This window comes from Artemia franciscana, chromosome 12, assembly GCF_032884065.1.
Source record: "Artemia franciscana chromosome 12, ASM3288406v1, whole genome shotgun sequence".
Lineage (NCBI taxonomy): Eukaryota > Metazoa > Arthropoda > Branchiopoda > Anostraca > Artemiidae > Artemia > Artemia franciscana.
This window is the reverse complement of record NC_088874.1, coordinates 468,209-488,743: the sequence shown is the minus strand read 5'-3', so window position 1 is coordinate 488,743 and position 20,535 is coordinate 468,209. Positions and strand designations below refer to the sequence as shown.

Below are 20,535 nucleotides of genomic sequence, written 5' to 3'. Positions count from 1 at the left end.
GTAGTATATTAAGTCTGAACATTTGTGGAATTTCGAACTCCATCCAAAAACATTATATGCATTCAGGTTGTCAGAATGATGTCTTTTCCATACCCCATCAATAAACGCTGACGTCAGAGTCACAAACAGAATTGCCACCAAGGTTACATTTGTACCATTTTGGTACGTTTTAAGTAAAGCGCTACAATTTACGTTACGATCCTAAAAACGGTACATTTTGTTACATTTTTAAATATGTATTTTACTTTTGAATAATGAACAAGTTGTACATTTTCTGAGTAATCTATTTTTTTTTTACTGTGGAAAAATTCCGCTGTTCCCAGTTTAATTACACTAACATGAGTATCAACATTCTTTCACATTGTGGTCACTTAGTTTTAGCACTCACTTATTAGTATGAGAAAATACCCACTTTGCTTACTCGCATAGTAGATTAGAATAACATTTCCTTTCGTGAGATTATCATTTGCAATGATATGAGAATACTGAGAAAGCAAATAGACTTTGCACTATCTTATTAATAGTCACCAAAATGCATCAGTTGAATCTGATTCTTGTTCAGTCGACAGTCATACTGAAATTTTATGGATATGGAGAAAGCTGAAGCTAGAAAGAATAATTAATAAAAAGACATAACTATATACTAAAAGAAGCCATTTCCTCTATGATTTGTTTTTGGTACTTATCTGTTAGCCAGCACACACTCGAGACTGGATATATAAAATCAAACAATGACCTGTTTATTGCTGTTTGTATACAGATACAATTAGCTTCGATTCAGTCAAAACTACATTTGTAGCTATATTTTGATAAATATTTAGTTGGTATTGGGTTAGGTTGTTTGACTCTTTGTCAAAACTCTACTTTTTAAAACCATAAAAAAAAACTTTAGCATAAAGAGCAAAGCAAATAGACTTTGCACTATCTTATTAATAGTCACCAAAATGCATCAGTTGAATTTGAATCTTGTTCAGTCGACAGTCATACTGAAATTATATGGAGAAAGCTGAAGCTAGAAAGAATAATTAATAAAAAAAGTAGATATAAGTATATACTAAAAGAAGCCATTTCCTCTATGATTTATTTTTGGTACTTATCTGTTAGCCAGCACACACTCGAGACTTTGGATCTATGAAATCAGACAATGACCTGTTTATTGCTGTTTGTATACAGATACAAATGGCTTTGGTTCAGTCAAAACTACATTGTAGCTATATTTTGATAAATATTTAGTTGGTATTTGGTTAGGTTATGTTGGACTCTTTTTCCCAACTCTACTTTTTAAAACCATAAAAGAAACTTTAGCGTAAAGAGCAAGGTGTTGAGGAGGGGACAACCCCTTTACTATTTGGAATAATTTCTGTTTGTTTTAAGTTTTAGTGTCGCTCCTTACTTTCAGTTCAAAAAAATTGTTTTTTTAGTTTAATTTTTGAACGTTTTTGAATTAATGCACGTTTTGATTTTGACTCTCTGAACATAAATAATTAAAACTAAAATTGTATATTGATTTTTTTTGGCTGAATGGCTTTCTCATAGTTATGTAACTTACGAATTGACTTACATATATTTAAGAATATATGTAACTTACAAAGTGACTTACGTAGCGAACTTCTATATTCGTATGTTTTTAATACTTGTATGAGGGGATTCACCCCTTCGTCAATACCTCGCTCTTTGCTCTAAGGCTTAAATTTTGTCCCGATTCCTTAAGAATGGCCCCTGAATCACAAAGACCATAGAATAAATGGCTGAAATTACTAAAAATACTTAGCGTAAAAAGCGAGGTATTACGAGGAGGTGAACCCATCATATGCGTAATAATTTCTGTTTGTTTTAAGTTTTAATGCTGCTCCTTACTTTCAGTTGAAAAAAAACTTTTCATGTTTATTTTTCATTATTTTTTTAATAATACTAGAAAATCCTAGGCCCCTTTCACTGAAATTCTTTTCCCCCATAACAAATTCCACCATGGAAAGATCCTCCCACGTAACCCTCTTTCAACTTCTCCCCCCCAAACCAAAAATATCTATGAAAACATATGTACAGTTCCCAATAACCATTACTATATGTAAACACGGTCGAAGTTTGTAACTTGCAGCCCCTCCCATGGGGACTCTGGGTGAGTAAGTCGGCCCCAAAGACATAGTTAATAGGTTTTTTGACTGTTGTGAATAAAATGGCTATCTCAGAATTTTGATCCGGTGACTTTGGGGAAAAAATGACCGTGAGACGGGGCCTAGGTGCCCTCCAATTTTTTTCCTCACTTAAAAAGGGCACTAGAACTTTTAATTTCCGTTAAAAAGAGCCCTCTCGCGACATTCTAGGACCACTGAGTCGATACGATCACCCCTGGGGAACGCATCCGTGATCTGTCTTCTGGCAAAAAATACAAAATTCCACATTTTTGTAGATAGGAGCTTGAAACTTCTACAGTAGGGTTTTCTGATAGGCTGAATCTGATGGTGTCATTTTCGTTAAGATTGTAGGACTTTTAGGGGATTTCCCTCCTATTTTCTAAAATAAGGCAAATTTTCTCAGTAACTTTTGATAGATAAGACTAAACTTGATGAAACTTACATATTTTTTAGATCAGCATTAAAATGCAATTCTTTTGATGTAACTATTGGTATCAAAATTCCAGTTTTTAGAGTTTCGGTTGCTATTGAACCGGGTCACTCCTTACTACTGTTCGTTACCCCGAACTGTTTGAAAAAAAGAGTGAAGGCGTTCACCTTTATATATATATATATATATATATATATATATATATATATATATATATATATATATATATATATATATATATATATATATATATTGAGTCATATTTATATTTTAATCAGTCTGTAATTATTTTTTTGAATTATTTTGCCAATTCAAAAGATGGAGCTGAAAATCGTTCCTTTAAATTTTTGCTAAATTTTATGCTGACGATTACATGTCTACCCTTTTCCAGTGCTGGAACAGAGCGTCAGTTTTCCGAGTAAAAAATGACAAAGACCCTACTCCGCAATAAACTCGATCCGAAAGCTGTTTCTGATCTTCTGCTTGTCACATGAAAGATTCTTGACCCAAGCTCTTGGGAAACCCCGGATACCCTTGTAAGGAAAGCACTATAAACACTCGTTATACACTCATTACTGTAAACACTCATTACTAACCCTAAGCCTTTTAAAGTCTACTTCGTCATTTACAACTTATTGGAAACTGAACATATTTTAATTTTTTATAATTATAACGCTGAAAAAAAAACTATTAAATAAGATCTTTGGTTTTGAATCACTAAGATTTCTTGGAATTAATATCGTTATTAAGCTCTAATATTGTTATTAAGCTCTAACCTCTAAAAGTTCATTCATTTTGTTCAAACTTTCATCTAGGATGGTTAAATCATCAACATAATTTAAGTCCAAGAGAGTTTTTCCTCCACATTTGATTCCATGTCTCCCATTGCCTTTCCTGTGCTTCGTAAGACAAATTCCATACAAATGATCCATATAAAGGGAAATAGAACACAATTCTGTCTAACTCCTGATTTAACACGGAACCAGCTTTTAACTTCATTTAATACCTTAACCGCAACAGCGTTATTCTCGTACATAGCACTAATCACTTCAATGTATTTATCATAAGGCTTAATTTTTGTTTGTCTTCAATTTTTTTAACACGGTGCTTTACTTCTCTTTCAAAAACTTCTTTTAAATAATTTTTTCCATAAATTAATACGAATAAAACACTAAGATACATCTTATGTAAAGCTTAAATACAGCTTCGTACACTTAAGCGGTTTTAAGAGAAATTTTAAATGAGTTGCCGTTAAATTATACCTTTACTGCTTAGAAAACTCTACTCAGAACACACAACCCTCCTCAAAGCTTTGCCTGCATAAAACTTGACCTACGCGAAATTCACACAAGATTCTAACTAAAATAGGTTTTACAGACAATTCATTCAGGACATATTGATGTAGGTAGTAATGGAAAGTTGTAGCACATATTGGTTTACGAGGCTTAATAAAGATATTGTTTACTTGTTTAAAGGATTGTAATGATTCCAAAGACAATGTCAACGATGTGAAAGAGAACGACAATGATGTTAGTGGCCATACTGATTATGACAACAACAATAATATATTGATAACGCCAATTAAAACCATTATGGCAGTTCATGATGGATCATAATTTGTACGTTTTTTTTTTTAAATTTGTCTGACTCTAGTTTGGGGGACATCTCCTTGGGTGAGCGACTATTTCATCTTCAAAATAACCCAATTGATGTTCTTAGTTTGATAAATAATTCAGTAGGTCAGTCTAACAAATCACAATCAAATCCCCATTTTTCAGTTAGTAGTAAATACGTATCTGATTTAGATCGAGTATCCAAACGAGATGGTATATTCTCTATACTTCAGCTTAATGTTCAGGGTCTTTGCTCTTTGTTTGATGAGTTGAAAAAAATAGTGCGTAGTGGCCACCCTGACTTCATTGGTCTTTGTGAGACTTTCCTTGATTCAAAAAGCGAATCTCTATTGCATCTCCCTGGGTATAAGATGGAATATTTGAATCGAAGTAGGATGGCTAAAGGTGGCCTTGCTGTTTATGTTTCGGAATGTCTTCTGTACTCTGTTAGACATGACTTGTCAAGAAATGAAGAAGGAATTTTTGAATCCATATTTATTGAGATTAAAACCCAAGCTAAAGCTTTGATTGTTGGTAATATATACCAGTCTCCTAGTGGGTCTGTTCCCTCTTTCCTTCAGATTCTTGATGAGGTCTTGGAAATAATCCAACTTCATTCATGTGAACTTGTAATTATGGGCAACTTCAACCTTAATTTGTTTGACCGGAGGTCATCCTCGTCCTTGGATTTTCTTTCGACAATGCTCGCTTGTGGAACACTGCCTTCTGCATGCATTCCAACTCGCATAACTAACACTACCGCTTCTTTGCTTGAGAATATTTTTTCATCTTTGACGTTGGTGCGAAATTCTATATTGATGAGTGATATCTCAGACCATTTTCCTGTTTTTTCCATGTATGATTTTTCCGATTCGTTGCCAAGGAGGAGCCAAGAAGCTGGTTTTTCCTCTTTAAAATTTAATGATCAGGGCTTGCATATTCTTAGGTCATGGTTGGCAGGTCGTTCGTGGAGTATTTCTGAAAATGGATCTGACATAGATTCTTTGTTTAATTCGTTTTATGATTCTTTGAAAGAAGTTATCTTTGATACATGTAATGCACCCCAGTCGAATCTAGCATCGAAAAGAACAACCCCTTTGAAACCTTGGATGACCCCTGGACTCCTTAAAAGTTGGAGGAAGAAAAATTATCTTTGGAAGGCTTACAGATGCTCTAAGCCATTTTCGCGTGATTCTCGGATGAACTTTTCAAAGCTTATAGAAGAGTTTACAATTCGCTTTGCCGAAGGGCTAAATCGTTATCTTATCATAGAAAATTCTCTTTATGCAGTAAAGACATTAGGAAGACATGGCAAGTAATCAATTCTGTTATCAGGCCATCTTTTCTGCCTCCTTCTGTCCCTTCAAGTGTTGTGATTGACGGGAAAAATGTAGAGGGTGAGCTAAAAGTTCAAGATGCGTTTACTTCCTATTTTGCTAATATCGGCAAAACTACAGCCTCTTCTGTAAGTCCTTCTTCTTCTCTACCTGATTTTAGGTCTTATATAGGACCACCTTGTCCTAAATCAATGGCATTGGAACCTGTCTCTGAAGCTGAAATAGCCAGAATTGTCAATTGTTTGAGGGGTTGTTCATCCTCTGGCTCAGACCGTATTCCGACTAAGGTTGTCAAGTTCATTCTTCCTGTCATTGTGTGTGCCCTCACGAGACTTTCTTTTGTCAATCTTTCTTTTGAAAATGGTGTCTTCCCAAGTGCTCTAAAGTGTGCTTGTGTTATCATCCTTTTTAAAGGTGGATCAAGGAATGATCCTGCAAATTATCGTCCCATATCTCTTTTATCAGTGTTTAGTAAATTTTTTGAAAAAGCTATGCTTTCTCGACTTCTTGATTTTCTTAATTCTAAACACTTTTTTCATGATTTTCAGTTTGGTTTTAGGGCGAAACATTCAACTGAGCATGCATGTGCAACTCTTTTGAATTATTTAAATTCTGCTCTTGACTCTGGTTTGATACCTGCTGCTCTTTTTCTTGATGTTCGAAAAGCGTTTGACTCATTAACACACAAGATTCTTCTTCTGAAAATGTCCCATATTGGTATAAGAGGGAATGCTTATTCATGGTTTCTATCATATTTATGTGGTCGAGTCATCTCGGTTCATCCGTACTTTTCTAATCCTTCTGGAATAGAGTCTGGTGTTCCACAAGGATCTGTCATTGGGCCGATACTCTTTTTAATCTGCGTCAATGACCTTATTAATGCGGTTAAAAATTTAAAACCTACCATTTGCTGTCGTCTTTGTCAACCAGTATCCGTCACTAGCTGTAACAAGAGTTTGTCCTTACCGGATACACTTATCGCTTTTGCTGATGACAGTACTCTTTGCACAACTGGTAGAACTGAGTCTGATCTTCGTTCAAGGATGATAGCCCTTTTTGAAAGAGTTATCGAGTGGTTTGATGTAAATTATCTTGCCTTAAATGTCGAAAAGTCATGTTTTCTCATTTTCTCCAGAGTCTCAAAGGCTTTCCCTGATTTAAATGAAATAAATGTATCAAGAGGTTCTCTAAGTAGACCTAAGGATCGTTACGTTCGATTCCTTGGCATCTTGCTTGAAGAAAATCTTTCGTTCAAGCATCATATTGACCTGATTAAAATGAAAGTGTCCAGGAGTCTCGGAATCCTTAGAAAGCTCAAATATATATTTCCAGGGTCGATTGTTAGACTCTTGTTCTGCAGCCTAGTTCAGTCTTATGTTTCATATTGTTCTGTTATTTGGATGTCAACTTTTCCCTCGTCTCTGAAGCCACTTTCAAAACCTTATGATAAAGCAAGGACTCTTATTCAGGAAACTAACCGTTTTTCACTTAAACCCTTGCTTGATTTGAAATCTCTCTATTTTCTTTCTTGTTCTTCTTTCGTTTTTTTACAGTTGCACGGCCATCTTCCTGCTGTCCTATGTAATAATATATCTTTTGTTTCTGATCAATCGACTTATCATCTCTGCACTTCCAACAATTTACTGGTTCTTCACACACCGTCAGTGAGGTCTGACTTCAACCCTCTGACAGCTTGCAACAGGATCTGGAACACGCTCCCAGAGTTCGTACGGAACTGCCACTCGTTTGGTATGTTCAAAAATTACGTTAGAGATCTTCTAGCTAGTAAATAATTTTGTTTGTTTGTTGTTTTTTGTTTCTGTTTTTTTGTCTCTTTATTTTTTATTCCGGTTTCCCTTGGAGTTGATGTCTCTGGATTGAGTTGGATATTTAATTGAGTTGGTGAAATCATGTGCTACCCCCTGCCTAGCTTGTCATTTTTTGGAGATTATTAAGGTGGGCGACTCAATTTTGTTTTTTGGTTTTTGTTTATATTTTTTTTGTTGTTGGTATTTTTTTTCTCCCCTGTTCTTTCCCGGCCATGGAGCCTTATGGGGGAGATTGTCTTGAAGTAATTTTTTGTTTATGGATTTTAATGTTAAATAAAGAACTCAGAACTCATGGTGACCTAAACCATAGCATCAGTTCGGAAATTATTGAAGATTATGATAAAAGTAACACCGAGGGGTATTTTGCATGCATGCATCATCGTCATGTCATTATCATTGCCATTATGGCGGTCTTCTAAGTCATGGTTCCTCACAGTAAACTCACCTGACGACATCACCAGCGTCATTAGTGCCGCCTCATCTTCCAACATCTTCAAAAGTGTCCCTACATACCTACATTAGAGGTGAGTTTGACTTGGTAAAATTTTTCGTGGGCTAGGTTTTGCTGGTTTGAGTTCGGGTGAAGATTGCGTGGGTTGAGTTTGGGTTGAATTCTGCATTGCCTGAGTTTTCTCAGGTTAAGTTTTGCGCTCAAAGAATTTATTGGTAAACACATCCTTAGAGTTTATTATTGAGCCAACGGTCATATAAATGTCTTTAAGAAAGAAAATGACGGATATGCAAGTCTACTTAAGGTAAAAGCTACAGCCATCCCTCTATGTGAACTGGCTCTTAATTATGTGGTTGTTTATCTTCCTGTTTTCCAGCGTAGACCCAAGACAACTCCAAGTTCTGTTGGGAGGTCATGATCTCACCAATGAAGAAGCAACAGAAGCAATTATTCGAACGTTATCTGGATTAATAAAACACCCTCAGTTTGTAAGAAAACTTTCAATAACGACATAGCTTTGTTGCGACTCAACGAACCTGTGCAGTTTACTCGCTCTGTGTCTCCCGCTTGCCTGCCGGTACCAGGTATGCTATTTTTTTTTTTTTTTTGTTTACATTATACATTACAATTTTGTCATAATTGATAGATCGATATCCAGTAGCAGTGTTTTGCTTGACTATCACATGGCTGATCTTGGGACACCATTGCCAGAAAGATAGAGGGTACTTTAAAATTTGTGGACTTGAAACATTAAATAACGGAACGTTTCATCTCTTCTCATTGCTATTTCTAGAAAAACAATTAAAAGGATAGGATCAAGATCCTTCAGAGTCATTTGTGGTACATAGGGCGTTGTGTCAACGTTTCAGTTGATTTTTTTTTATTTTATTTACAGGGACAAGTAACAAAACCTATCGATCAATCTTGTCCTTGTGGCAGTGATAGTTTAACCTCTAGTCTTGTATTGCTAAGCAGATGATCATTCCACTGTGCCAACACAAAGTAGAAGCACAGTTACTCTTACAGAAATGAGACATGTAATCATAAAGAAACAGTCCATTGTTAAGTAAAACCAAAGAGAAAAAGAGAGATAACTCTGCTGTACTTCCGTAGTAAAGAAGTGGCATTTACCAAGAAAAGACAAAAATTATATTTTTTTAAACTATCCTTAGATGCATTAAATGGCCTCATAGTCAGAAGTCTGGGAATATTAACACGATTGTTTTTTTTGCGCGAAATTTTAAGCCAGTAAAAATGACAAACACTTCTTGAATTACAGTGATTTTTAAAATTAACTGTCTAATGTCAGCAGTTAAACCAAACTAAATTTGATTCATGGAGAGATACAAATTTATATTACATGTCTTTTTAATCAGAGGCTGCACATCATTTCACGTATATATCTATTTTCTATTTTAATTATATTTTCCTATAGAAAAAGATACGATGAGGGGTTTACAGAAGATACAGAAGAGAGAAGTGAGAAAATTAATGATGTTCGTCCAAAAATATAAATTACCACAAATTCTAGTTTGTGATTGAGAATGATGGTGACCTGAAAGAAGAAGTAGAAAATATGTAGTTAGTTTTAAATACGAAATTAAAAGAAAAAATTGTTCTAATGAGGCTATTTATAAGTATAAAAAATTCTACAGAAAGACTAATTGTATGGACAAAACAGTCCACATCCATGAGCAAAAAAATCCACTTAGTTATGGGCATTTTTTTTTAGAATAATTGATTTTGTGCCGCAGGTTTATTACTTCTTTCTCAGAACGACATTTGAAAACGAAGAATTCTGAAATTTGGGTTTCACATAGTTTATACGTGAAACTATTCACCTATAGACTAGTTTTGAGCGACCGTCAAGAATTCTTTGTTGGACAAGAATATTCGTTATCCGCTGTCTAGAGATTAAAACGAACAAAATTTATTACGTTTTGAGAGGGATTGCCTCCTCCTCAATGCTGCACTCTGTATGGTAATTTTTTTCTTAGAACTTTTAAAAAAGCTTATTATTCTAATTAAATGGCTCTTGTGTTTCAGGAGTAATTCTTAGATAATTGGAACAACAAGTCAAGCTTTAGCGTAAAGAGAGAGGTATTGAGGACGAGACAATCCCTCTCATATATATATTAACTTCTGTTCGTTTTAAGAATTAATGTTGCTTCTTACTTACATTTGAAAAAACTTTCTTTCTAATTTAATTTAATAGTAGAGCAATGAACAGTGTAAAGAAAAATATTTGTCCCTTACCAAGAATGAATACTTTGTATATGTCACACAAACAATATAGGCTACCGTCACGAGCCTAGAAACTGTCTGAATAATTTGCCACATAATAAAATACAACAATCTAATTAATTAAATATGGAAAAACACGCGCAGCACAACAAAACAATGAGACAAGAAAATATTATTAGAAATAACGCACATACTAGAACACTGTCAGGTTTTGTCGTTAACCCAAAATCGCACTAACTTTTAGAATGTGTTTAAAAGTTCTTTGGGACAGTTTTCTTTAGGCTGAAAGAAAATAGAGTCCAAGTCACAATCTGTTCAGGTTATTTCACTTTAGGAGTTGAGTGTGAATCTCCTTTCAACTTTTATAACAACCGCTGTGAAATCATGTTAGGTAAAATGCCTCTTCGTCTATCACGGTAATATCTAATGGTCTGTTTACATCTCTAGATACCACTTTACAAATGCTCCTTGTTTACAGTTTTGTAGGGTGATTACATTTTGCAAAGGCAGCTCAATGATCTAGGCATTTTATATTTTTAAAGTTGTGTTCCAATTTCGGGAACACCTTTTTCTGGATTTCTTTAACACTTGAAACTGCAATCTTACAAGGTAACTCTTAGAAGTCGCTATTTTGTTTCAAATTTGAGCTCACTGTTTCTTGTTTCCAACGGATTAATTTCGAATTCATCAGAAGTGTCTCCGAATATTTTTGTTCTTATATTGGTTGTTAATTTTAACTGTTTGCACTTTTCCAAAGGGAAGAGCTCTTAACACAGATGTCTAGATCCTCAGCTTTTGTACCCTATTTTATTGTCAGAAGTAATTGGCTTCGTTTTTGCTACATATTTTGTGTTTCCAATTACTTTAAAACTTGCAAGAGGGCAAAATAGAAAAAATTCAATCCCAGTCAGCCCTATCTGCTTAAAGTCAATTAGCCCACTTAACCTGGTAGGACTTCGCAAGCTAACCAAGGTCTATATTGTACAATTTGCATTTTGACCTGACTCAACACAAAAATTGCTGATTAAATATTACTTATAGAGAAATATCGGTTTTAATCATGTTACAATAAAGACTAATTACATTAGTTACGTAATTTGCTCTGAAATTTTCTGCTTTTAATGAATTTGACAGACTCTACAATATCTGTTCGATAGTAGTTTTATTCTCTGTCTTTCCATGTCAAATCAGAAGATTTAACTCTTACAAGTTCCTCATAATTTCGATAAATAATAAATTGAACTTTCAATAGGTCTTAATCTGTTATAACAACAACACTCAAGTTGTTGGGTCAGACAGAAGCGGTTTCTTTCTGTAGTTTATTTGAGCTTAGCGTGAGTGTGTATATACACTGCATTGTAGGTATATAAAAATTAAATGTTTTAGTTCGTATTTTGGTTAGTTTAGATTTTGGTTTTATTAGGTTCTGGGTGACCTGATTTCCATAATTCTCTGTTGTATTTTCCATAAACTATTTTATAATCATTCTACTTAGGTATATTTCATTAGGATTAGACTAACTCCATTTCTTGAGTGTTGTTGCTATAACAGATAAGTACCTTTTTAAATTCTATGGATTTTCTTTAGACAGAAGTTACACCCATGAAAATGCAACAGTAATCGGCTGGGGAAGACTGTCCGAAAATGGCCCGATTTTACCGGTCCTTCGTCATTTGGCCGTTCCAATTTATTCGGACTCAGCTTGCAAAAGCTCCAAATATGGAACAAAGGCCATAACAGAAAACATGATGTGCGCTGGTTATGACAATGGCAAGCTTGACGCGTGCCAAGTAAGTTACTACTTACTTTCATTCAGATAGTTCAGTTTTTATTGTGCCAATTTGACAAGAATTAAATGAACAGATACTTAATTTAACTCCTTCCTCTCTCTCTTTTCCTTTTTACGAGCTTAAGATAAACTTCTATTTAGGTCTATGTTCCGCTTGCAAGTTTTTGTACTTTATTTTTCTGCTGTCCTATGATTTTAAGGTTTCACCTTAAAAAGATAATCTTCTATTATTCAATAGTCAAGATTCATTTCTAATCATCTATTGAAAACAACATTTATGAATTGACTTCGCATATTTTTTTAGATTTGAAAAATCCATGGAAAAGATGCGAAAAACATGAGAAAATATTTTCCTGATTTTAAACAAGTTTATATCAGTTTCTAAGAAAGAATCTAGGCAATTATAATTCTGGTTTAGTGAATCCATATACCTGAAACTAATAAAACCAATGATAAGTATCTTGTCCTCTGAATGCAAGTTACAGCTGTGGACTTGTCGTAGAATTGCAAGTTACACAGGGGTTAACTTGCAGTTCTCCATTAATCATTTTATTTACAGATTTTCACTTCTGTCCATCCTTCTCTCTAGTCTTTTTTTATGCATGTTGAAAGGCTATTTAACTTATTTTAAGGTTTTCTTCTCATTTAGTTTTTGTTAATTGGGACTTGATTGTGACTAAACATATGTAATTTTTTTTTACTATATATCGATTTTTTTCGTTTTGCTCCGTTAACCTGTTTCATTAGTTGGTATTTATTTATTACTTATCTTCTTACTCTATTTATTATTTTATATGCTTTTATAAAACTAATTTATTTATTAAAATTATAATCTAATAATTTTTATTCTAAGTTTAAGTTTATTTAACGTTCGCATCAATCTTATGTTTCCTTTTTTTAAATATTTTCCTCTACGTAAAATAACCTTACTTTCGCAATTTTATCGATACCACGCCGATACGCAGACTACGCGGACGCCTTCTTTATTTTTAAATAGGGGCTCTTTATTCTCATGTTTGTCTTTTCCGTTTAGATGTTCATGGCATAACCATGGAGGTCATATTATCTCTCAAAAACCTGAAAGATGCATATAAAGTCATGTGTCTGTCTGGCTTTGTTTCCGTAGAATTTGTAGCTAAATTATTCAAGCTAAAAACGTGAGAATTTTACCGAATAATTGTGGCGCTATAAGAATAAAATTGACTATAAAACTGGAAAAATCGAGAACTGGATATATGCCAACAAAGATGCAGAGGGCCAAAGACCTGAACTGTCAACCATGGCGATCAGAGGGAGTGACCTCAGGCCATATTAGCAAGGACTGAATGCCCGAGCTGGCAACTGTTGAGAGGAGAAAGAGGCAGCTCAGGCTACATTTATAAAGGTCGAAGATCTAAAAAGTGAGGGAGGAGACTAAAAGCTGGTGAAGACGGCTAAAAAAAAGCACATATAGTAAGCTATAATAAATATGTTTCGTTTCTTGACCTCATCATAGTTGATTTAATTTGCTGGTGCACGGGGTTGAAATAAGAAATCGTTTTCCAATCGATTCGCCGTGACATGGCAACATGCAAGGGAAATATACAATTTGGGCTCTATATTTGTGCATTAGGGGGGCGTTGGGGGTAAAGTATAGTGTAGCTGCAGTCGAAATGTATTAACTGCAATCATTCTGCATATTGTCAAGTAAGAGTTGTGCTTTCTTAACATGTTTCTTTCTCAATAGCCCCTAATAGGCTTATACCCTTACTTACGTAGACTCACATCGCATAATATCAGTAAAAAAAGAAAATAAGCCAAAGGCCCGTTTCTCTCTATTTAGTAAACTTGCTGTTAGAATGAACCTTTGACGCCGCGTCTGTGTAGCCCTTCGATCACTCCTTATATTCTCGGATCATATATATATATATATATATATATATATATATATATATATATATATATATATATATATATATATATATATATATATACAGCGTCATTGACATTTTCCTGTCTCAACGGTGCCCAGATTCTAGATTTTGTCACCACTCCTTTTCTTGCATTAGGTCTGTTGCTAGTTTTGTCAGGAATTTGGCTATAATTCATGTCAGCGTCAAATCAGGGACATTCAAAAATGCTTTAAAATTAAGAATCTTAATTTTTCTATTTTAAACAGCAGACGGGCACTACCTATTTCAAATGTCAAGTTCACATATCGGCTATTTGATATGTCAAGGATGTGTACTCGACCTTAGCATGGAGCAAAAAAAAGTTTGAATGGAATCCGTGACGAACAGCTATAAAGACAGCGTATATGCTAATGAGACTCACATTAATTAATCATACTTATAAGGAAATTTATTTTCAGGGTGATAGTGAAGGACCTTTGCATTATGATGCAGCAGATCGAAAAATTGACATAATTGATAAGTAAAAGATGTACTTGATATATTTATTGAAAATTAAATTTTGACACCAGTTCGAAAAATCGGCACTTGTATGTTATAGTGACCACACTCAAGCTCTTGATCTGAGTAAAATTGGCTTCTCTGTCGGTATTCGGAGATAATTAGTTTAGTCCCTGTGAGATAAACTACTATGCAGGTATATTTTAATTAGATATTTAATGCATAGAGTTAGTTAGGTTAGATATTTAATATAATTCGTTCTGGGCGGCCTCCTTTACATAATTATCTGTTGTAGTTTCCATAATTTTGTTGCCAAAGTATTATATTTTTTCATTATATTTGGCATATTTCATTATAATTAACATCACTTGACTTCTTGAGTGTGGTAGCAATAATAGACAAGTGGCAAAAAATCCTAGAGGGGACAAACTTACTTTCCCATAAATAGCATAATGTGGGGTGAACAAACAAAAACCGAATATGATAAAATTAAGCCATATTGAGTGGTAGGCAATTTTTGTGCAATTCTATGCGGTCTGAAGGGGAAAATATTCCTGTCCCATAGGGATCAGACCATGGAATTCAACAGTGAAAGCAGCGACAAGAAACGTAAAATCCTGCAATGTTCAAGATTCCATGTTCAATAAGATGTGTACCTATAATATTTGTACTTTTTTATTTGGTTCCGTCGGCGAGGACGCTTGCGGTAATTGAAATTTTAACCGCAAAAAAAGCTGTACAATTAAGCAATGAGTTGCACTGCTATTAACAAGCAAATACGTTAATAACTGAAAAATGATAGACATTGATTTTTATTTAATTTAATGTTTTCCTAACATTATGTCGTTTTGACTGAAAAGAGTCTGCTGCCTAAAGGGACTAGTCTGAAAATAAGTTATAAGACTATTGCTGTGGCATGGTAGAAAATGAGGTTAGTAACTCATTTTCCTATTAAATCAGGACTTAAGCAGGGTTGATAAAAATTTTGATGGATTTCATCCTTAGGATCACAGAAAAGGCAATGAGAGAACATGGACTCAATTGGGGAAGTAAACTCTCATAGGCTTAGATTATGCTGATGATTTGAAAATTATAGATGAAACAATTATCAGAATGAATGAATTTTTGGGGGTTTTGAGAGTTCATGGTGCAAGAATAGGTTAAAAATATTAAGAAGACTTCTTCGCTAAGGCTGGGAACAAGTGAAGGTGAAGAAGTTATGTTGGGTAGCCAAAATGCTGATGAATTGAACAGCTTCATTTACCTAGGAAGTATTATTAGTAAAGACGGTGGGCGCAGTGACGATGTTAAAAGTAGATTAGCAAAGACCCGGGGTGTTTTTCATAGTTGAAATTTTTTTGGAAGAATACGAAGATAAGCCTGCGAACCAAGAATAGAGTATCGGAAGCTACAGAGATGACAATGGTCAAATATGGCTTTAAAGTTTGTGCGCTCTGGAAGACAGAGGAGCATTTGCTAGAGGTTTTCCAGAGAAATTACCTTCAGATTGTTTTTGGTACCCGACTGACTGATCGCATCTCAAACAGTTTGAGACTATTTGTATTTATTTTTTTAACTTTAGTACAGCTTTTACTCGCCTTCACGACTTGAAGAATAAGGATGAAAAAAAATAATAAAATTCTTAGATTCCATGCCAACAAGGTAACAAAGGTTGAGCAGAAAAAGCTTTAAAGCGTGTAAATATGTTGTAACCCAATATTTTCCAAAATAACCCAATTTTTTTTTCCAAAATCTGGGATAATTTAAGGTTTAAGTCTAGGCTTTAGCCAGTGAGGGTACTGGTGAGTAGCCATTCAGCTTATTATAAATGTAGGAAAAGGGGTTGATAGTTCCCTTTCAGATAAATTTCTTACCCTATTACCTTTTAACCCTCGTAGAGGGTCAGCAATGAACTAGATGCTGTTATTATTTTTTCATAGGAAAAGAGTTAGACTAAATAAAAGCATAAATCAAATCTAGATGACATTAAGCTACGACAGATAAAAAGCAAAGCAGCGAAATGAATTAGGAACTTCGACACTTGTGATAATTTTCTATGCACGAACAAGTTTTGAGCATTGCGATACATAATGGCAGAGAATCATAAACAATACAGCCTTTCGAGCAAGTTTAAAGGAAAAGTACTTAGTAATTTAGCAAACGTTAAAAATCCACACAACTTAAAATTAAAGTTAGCTTAAACTGGTGAACATAAACCCTTGAAGACGTTTACAAGGTGGAGAACCATTCTTCATTTTGGAATTAGTTGCTTTAACTTTTATCTACATTCTTCATTCTATATTCTTCATTTTGGAATCAGTTGCTTTGACTTTTATCTACATTCTTCATTCTCATTCTATAATCTTCATTTTGGAATTAGTTGCTTTGACTTTGATCTACTTTCTTCATTCTTCATTTTGGAATTAGTTGCTTTGACTTTTATCTACATTCTTCATTATATATTCTTCATTTTGGAGTTAGTTGCTTTGACTTTTATCTAGCAAAGTATTTAGTAGAGGCTGTATTTAGTATAAGGCTGTATTCTAGGTATACAGCCTTTGCACATCCTGGAGATCTGTCCAAGATCCATAAACTGCTTTTAACCATAAGTATACTGGATGGGATAGAACCACTCCGTTCAGAAAGAATCACCTTGAGCACTTCGTTGGCAAGCTTTATTCTTAAAACTATCCTAGACGATTTTTTTTGAAAATATTTAGCAAATCTCCTTTCTTTAACTCCCATGCTTCTATGCGTATCTAGCTACGCTGATCTCTATTTTCCCGCCCCTAGAAAACTTCTCAAAGGCGAGTGATAATCGAAGTTTAATAGAAGACTTACACCTCTTGGTAAACCTGGACATCGCCTCCTACTGGCCAAATACGTTTTTATCGATGAGCCAAGCCACGTATCTTGCTGATTATGACTAGCATAGGCATAGTTAAACTCCTCGATATTGTTTTACAGTTTTCCAGGTTTGTTTGCAGAGCATAAATCAGATAATACTTTCTCTTCACCATCTTGTGCCACGATTTTACTTTAGGCTTTTATCCCCTCCTCCGCAAAAAAATCACCAGAACTATTAGCTAACTTTGACACATAGGTTATCTGATCTTTATTCATTTCGTAGATCATACTATTTACTTGATATAAGCATAATGTAACTGTATAGTTTGATTTAACTAGTTTTATACCTATAATTATCTGGAATACCTTACAGAGGAAAGATTTCGGTAACCCTTGCTCATCATCTGAATCAAAGGTTGGCTCTAATCAATAAAACTAGTCGCTTGTGTTACTTGTAAATCTAAACATTTTTCAGTCTTTAATTCTACGCAAGTTAAAAATTAGATTTGTCCATCCCTTACCTTTTCGAAAATAACTCTGTTGGCATCTGAAAACTTTATCTAGGGAGAACCAGGGATTTAAAATGGAATTAGCATACCTTGTAGTTTGCGAGCGGTGTAGCGAAAATTTATTCTACTGTAATCAAACAGTTCGTGGTAACGAACTGTAGTAAGGAGCGACCCGGCTCAATAGTAACCGATGCTCTAAAAACTGGAATTTTGACACCAATAACTACGTCAAAAGAATCGCATTTTAATGCTGATTTTAAATATATAATTTTCATCAAGTTTAGTCATATCCAACAAAAGTTACAAACCTGAGAAAATTTGCCTTATTTTAGAAAATAGGAGGAAACACCCCCCAAAAGTCATAGAATCTTAAAGAAAATCACACCATCAGATTTAGCGTATCAGAGAACCCTATTGTAGAAGTTTCATGCTAATATCTACAAAAATGTGGAATTTTGTATTATTTTGCCAGAAGGCAGATCACGGATGCGTGTTTATTTGGTTTTTTTTTCAGGGGTGATCGTATCGATCCAGTGGTCCTAGAATGTTGCGAGAGAGCTCATTCTAACGGAAATAAGTGACCAAAAAAATTGGAGCCTAGGCCCCCTCCCATGCTAATTGTTTTCCCAAAGTCAACGGATCAAAATTCTGAGATTGCCATTTTATTCAGCGTAGTCGAAAAACCTTATAACTATGTCTTTGGGGACCACTTACTCCCCCACAGTCCCCGTGGGAGGGGCTACAAGTTACAAACTTTGACCAGTGCTTAGATATAGTAATGGTTATTAGGAAGTGTACAGACGTTTTCAGGGGGATTTTTTGTTTTGGGGAGGGGTTGAGAAGAGGGGGATATGTATGGGGAACTTTCCATCGAGGAATTTGTCATGGGGAAGAAAATGTTCATGAAGGGAGCGCAGGACTTTCTAGCATTATTAAAAAAAAACAATGAAAAAATAAATATGAAAAAGTTTTTTCAACTGGAAGTAAGGAGCAGCATTAAAACTTAAAACGAACAGAAATTATTACGCATATGAGGGGCTCACCTCCTCCTAATACTTGGCTCTTTCCGCTAAAGTATTTCTAGTAATTTCAACTATTTATTCTATGGCTTTTGTGATTCAGGTGTCATTCTTAATTAATTGGGACAAAAATTTAAGCTTTAGTGTAAAGAGCGAGGTACTGATGAGGGGGTGAACCCCCTCATATATGTAATAAAAACATGAGAATGCAAAAGTTTGTTACGTAAGCTAATTTATAAGTTCGTGTATCTTTTACTAACAAAAACATTCGCAAAAAATTAAAAGTTCAAGTTTCATTTTAAGTTAAATAATCGGAGGGCAACTAGGCTTCCTCCCCCACTCTTTTTTTTTCTCAAAACCATTCGATCAAAACTATGAGAAGGACATTTAGCCAAAAAAAAAAAAAAAAAAAAAAAAAAAAAAAAAAAAAAAAAAAAAAAAAAATGAAAATTTTGTTTTAATTATTCCTCTGTGGAGAGCCAAAATCAAAACATGCATTGATTCAAAAACGTTCAGAAACTAAATAAAAAAACAAGTTCTTTTTAACTGAAAGTAAGGAGCGACATTAAAACTTAAAACGAACAGAGATTACTTCGTATATGAAAGGGGCTGCTTCCTCATCAACTTCCTGCTCTTTACGCTAAAGTTTGGCTCTTTCTCTCAACTTTACTTTTTAAAACAGTAAAAAACTTTAGCGTAAAGAGCAGGACGTTGATGAGGAAGCAGCCCCTTTCATATGCGAAGTAATCTCTGTTCGTTTTAATGTCGCTCCTTACTTTCAGTTAAAAAAAAACTTTTTTTTTTTTATTCAAACATTTGTCGATGTAACTTTTCTGATAAAAATGCACTATCAAAGTTTTAAGAAGATCTCCCAGAACTGTTTTTTTTTCTCTGCAGCGTCCCGGCACTGTTCAAGAACTGTAAGCAACATAAGTAAATGTCTTCTTTTTTTCTTATATTTTTCCCACTAGAAAGGTCCCGATAGTTGTGGTTTTTGCCTCTCCACAAGGATAAACCGCTAATATTAACAAATTCCTGGTGCGAAGGCTGATGTAATACGCACCCAGTTTGAGAAAATACAGCTACTTCTAGCTAAAAAAGGATAGGTCTGCCCAACCCTTCAAATACAAGATTTACATGCTAATATAAGACGCTTTAACATAGCTAATACTGTGTCCCCTGCGCTTTTATATCCTAATTGCAGCACCTTGACATCTAAAATAAATTAATTTTCAGGAGTTGTGTCGTGGGGTCAAGGTTTTGACCGAGCTGGTTTTCCAGGAGTCTATACTCGTGTTGGGAGATACTTATCCTGGATAGCTGAGAATACACGAGACACTTGCTACTGCGGTAAACGTGAAAGAAGGACGACTTCGGATATTTGGACCAAATAGTGATACCGATTTAAGAGTCGGTATTAGTGCCACAACATCACCCTCAATCCAGGGCCAGTAATGTGAGTCAGTTTGAGTGAGGTTTGCCAATTCGAATACTAGAAAGCGGCAAAACATGAACTTGACATGATGACATTGTATATAGGCTATATATTTTTTTTTTAGAATTATATACATATTTCAGTTTCATATATGTTTTTTTCTACTTTTATGGACGAATGTCTTGAAAAAATAAAAGACAATAAATAAAAAAGAATTAAGTAATCGTTTTAAATTAGTTTCAAAAGGAAGCAATTTGTTTTGAAGTTAGCGCTACAAGCGCTTCAGACTACAGACTTGTACTCTTTACAGACACGTACGTAGTAATTTTTACCCGGGTGGGGGGGGGGAGGACCTGTGATCTGGAAGGGGATGGGCCCCGAATCCCTCTCATTGCATGAGGCTCTGACTGTTTGGTACCTAGCAGAACTAAAATTTGGCACGGCATACTGATAGCTCCGAATCCAAATGTCCTATTTTTACCAAAGAGCAGCTTCCGAGGGAGAACA

At 34.6% G+C, this 20,535-nt stretch overlaps 1 long non-coding RNA gene across 1 annotated transcript in view; it reads left to right on the top strand.

Moving 5' to 3' along the window:
* The window catches only part of LOC136033553 (uncharacterized), a 41,315-nt gene extending 21,072 nt beyond the window's left edge, over positions 1-20,243 (top strand). Inside the window, exons 2-4 of the long non-coding RNA XR_010618940.1 lie at positions 8,172-8,379; positions 11,627-11,829; positions 19,830-20,243. This is a non-coding gene — a long non-coding RNA (uncharacterized LOC136033553). The remainder of the gene's footprint in view (positions 1-8,171; positions 8,380-11,626; positions 11,830-19,829) is intronic.
* The last annotated feature ends 292 nt before the right edge of the window (positions 20,244-20,535 follow it).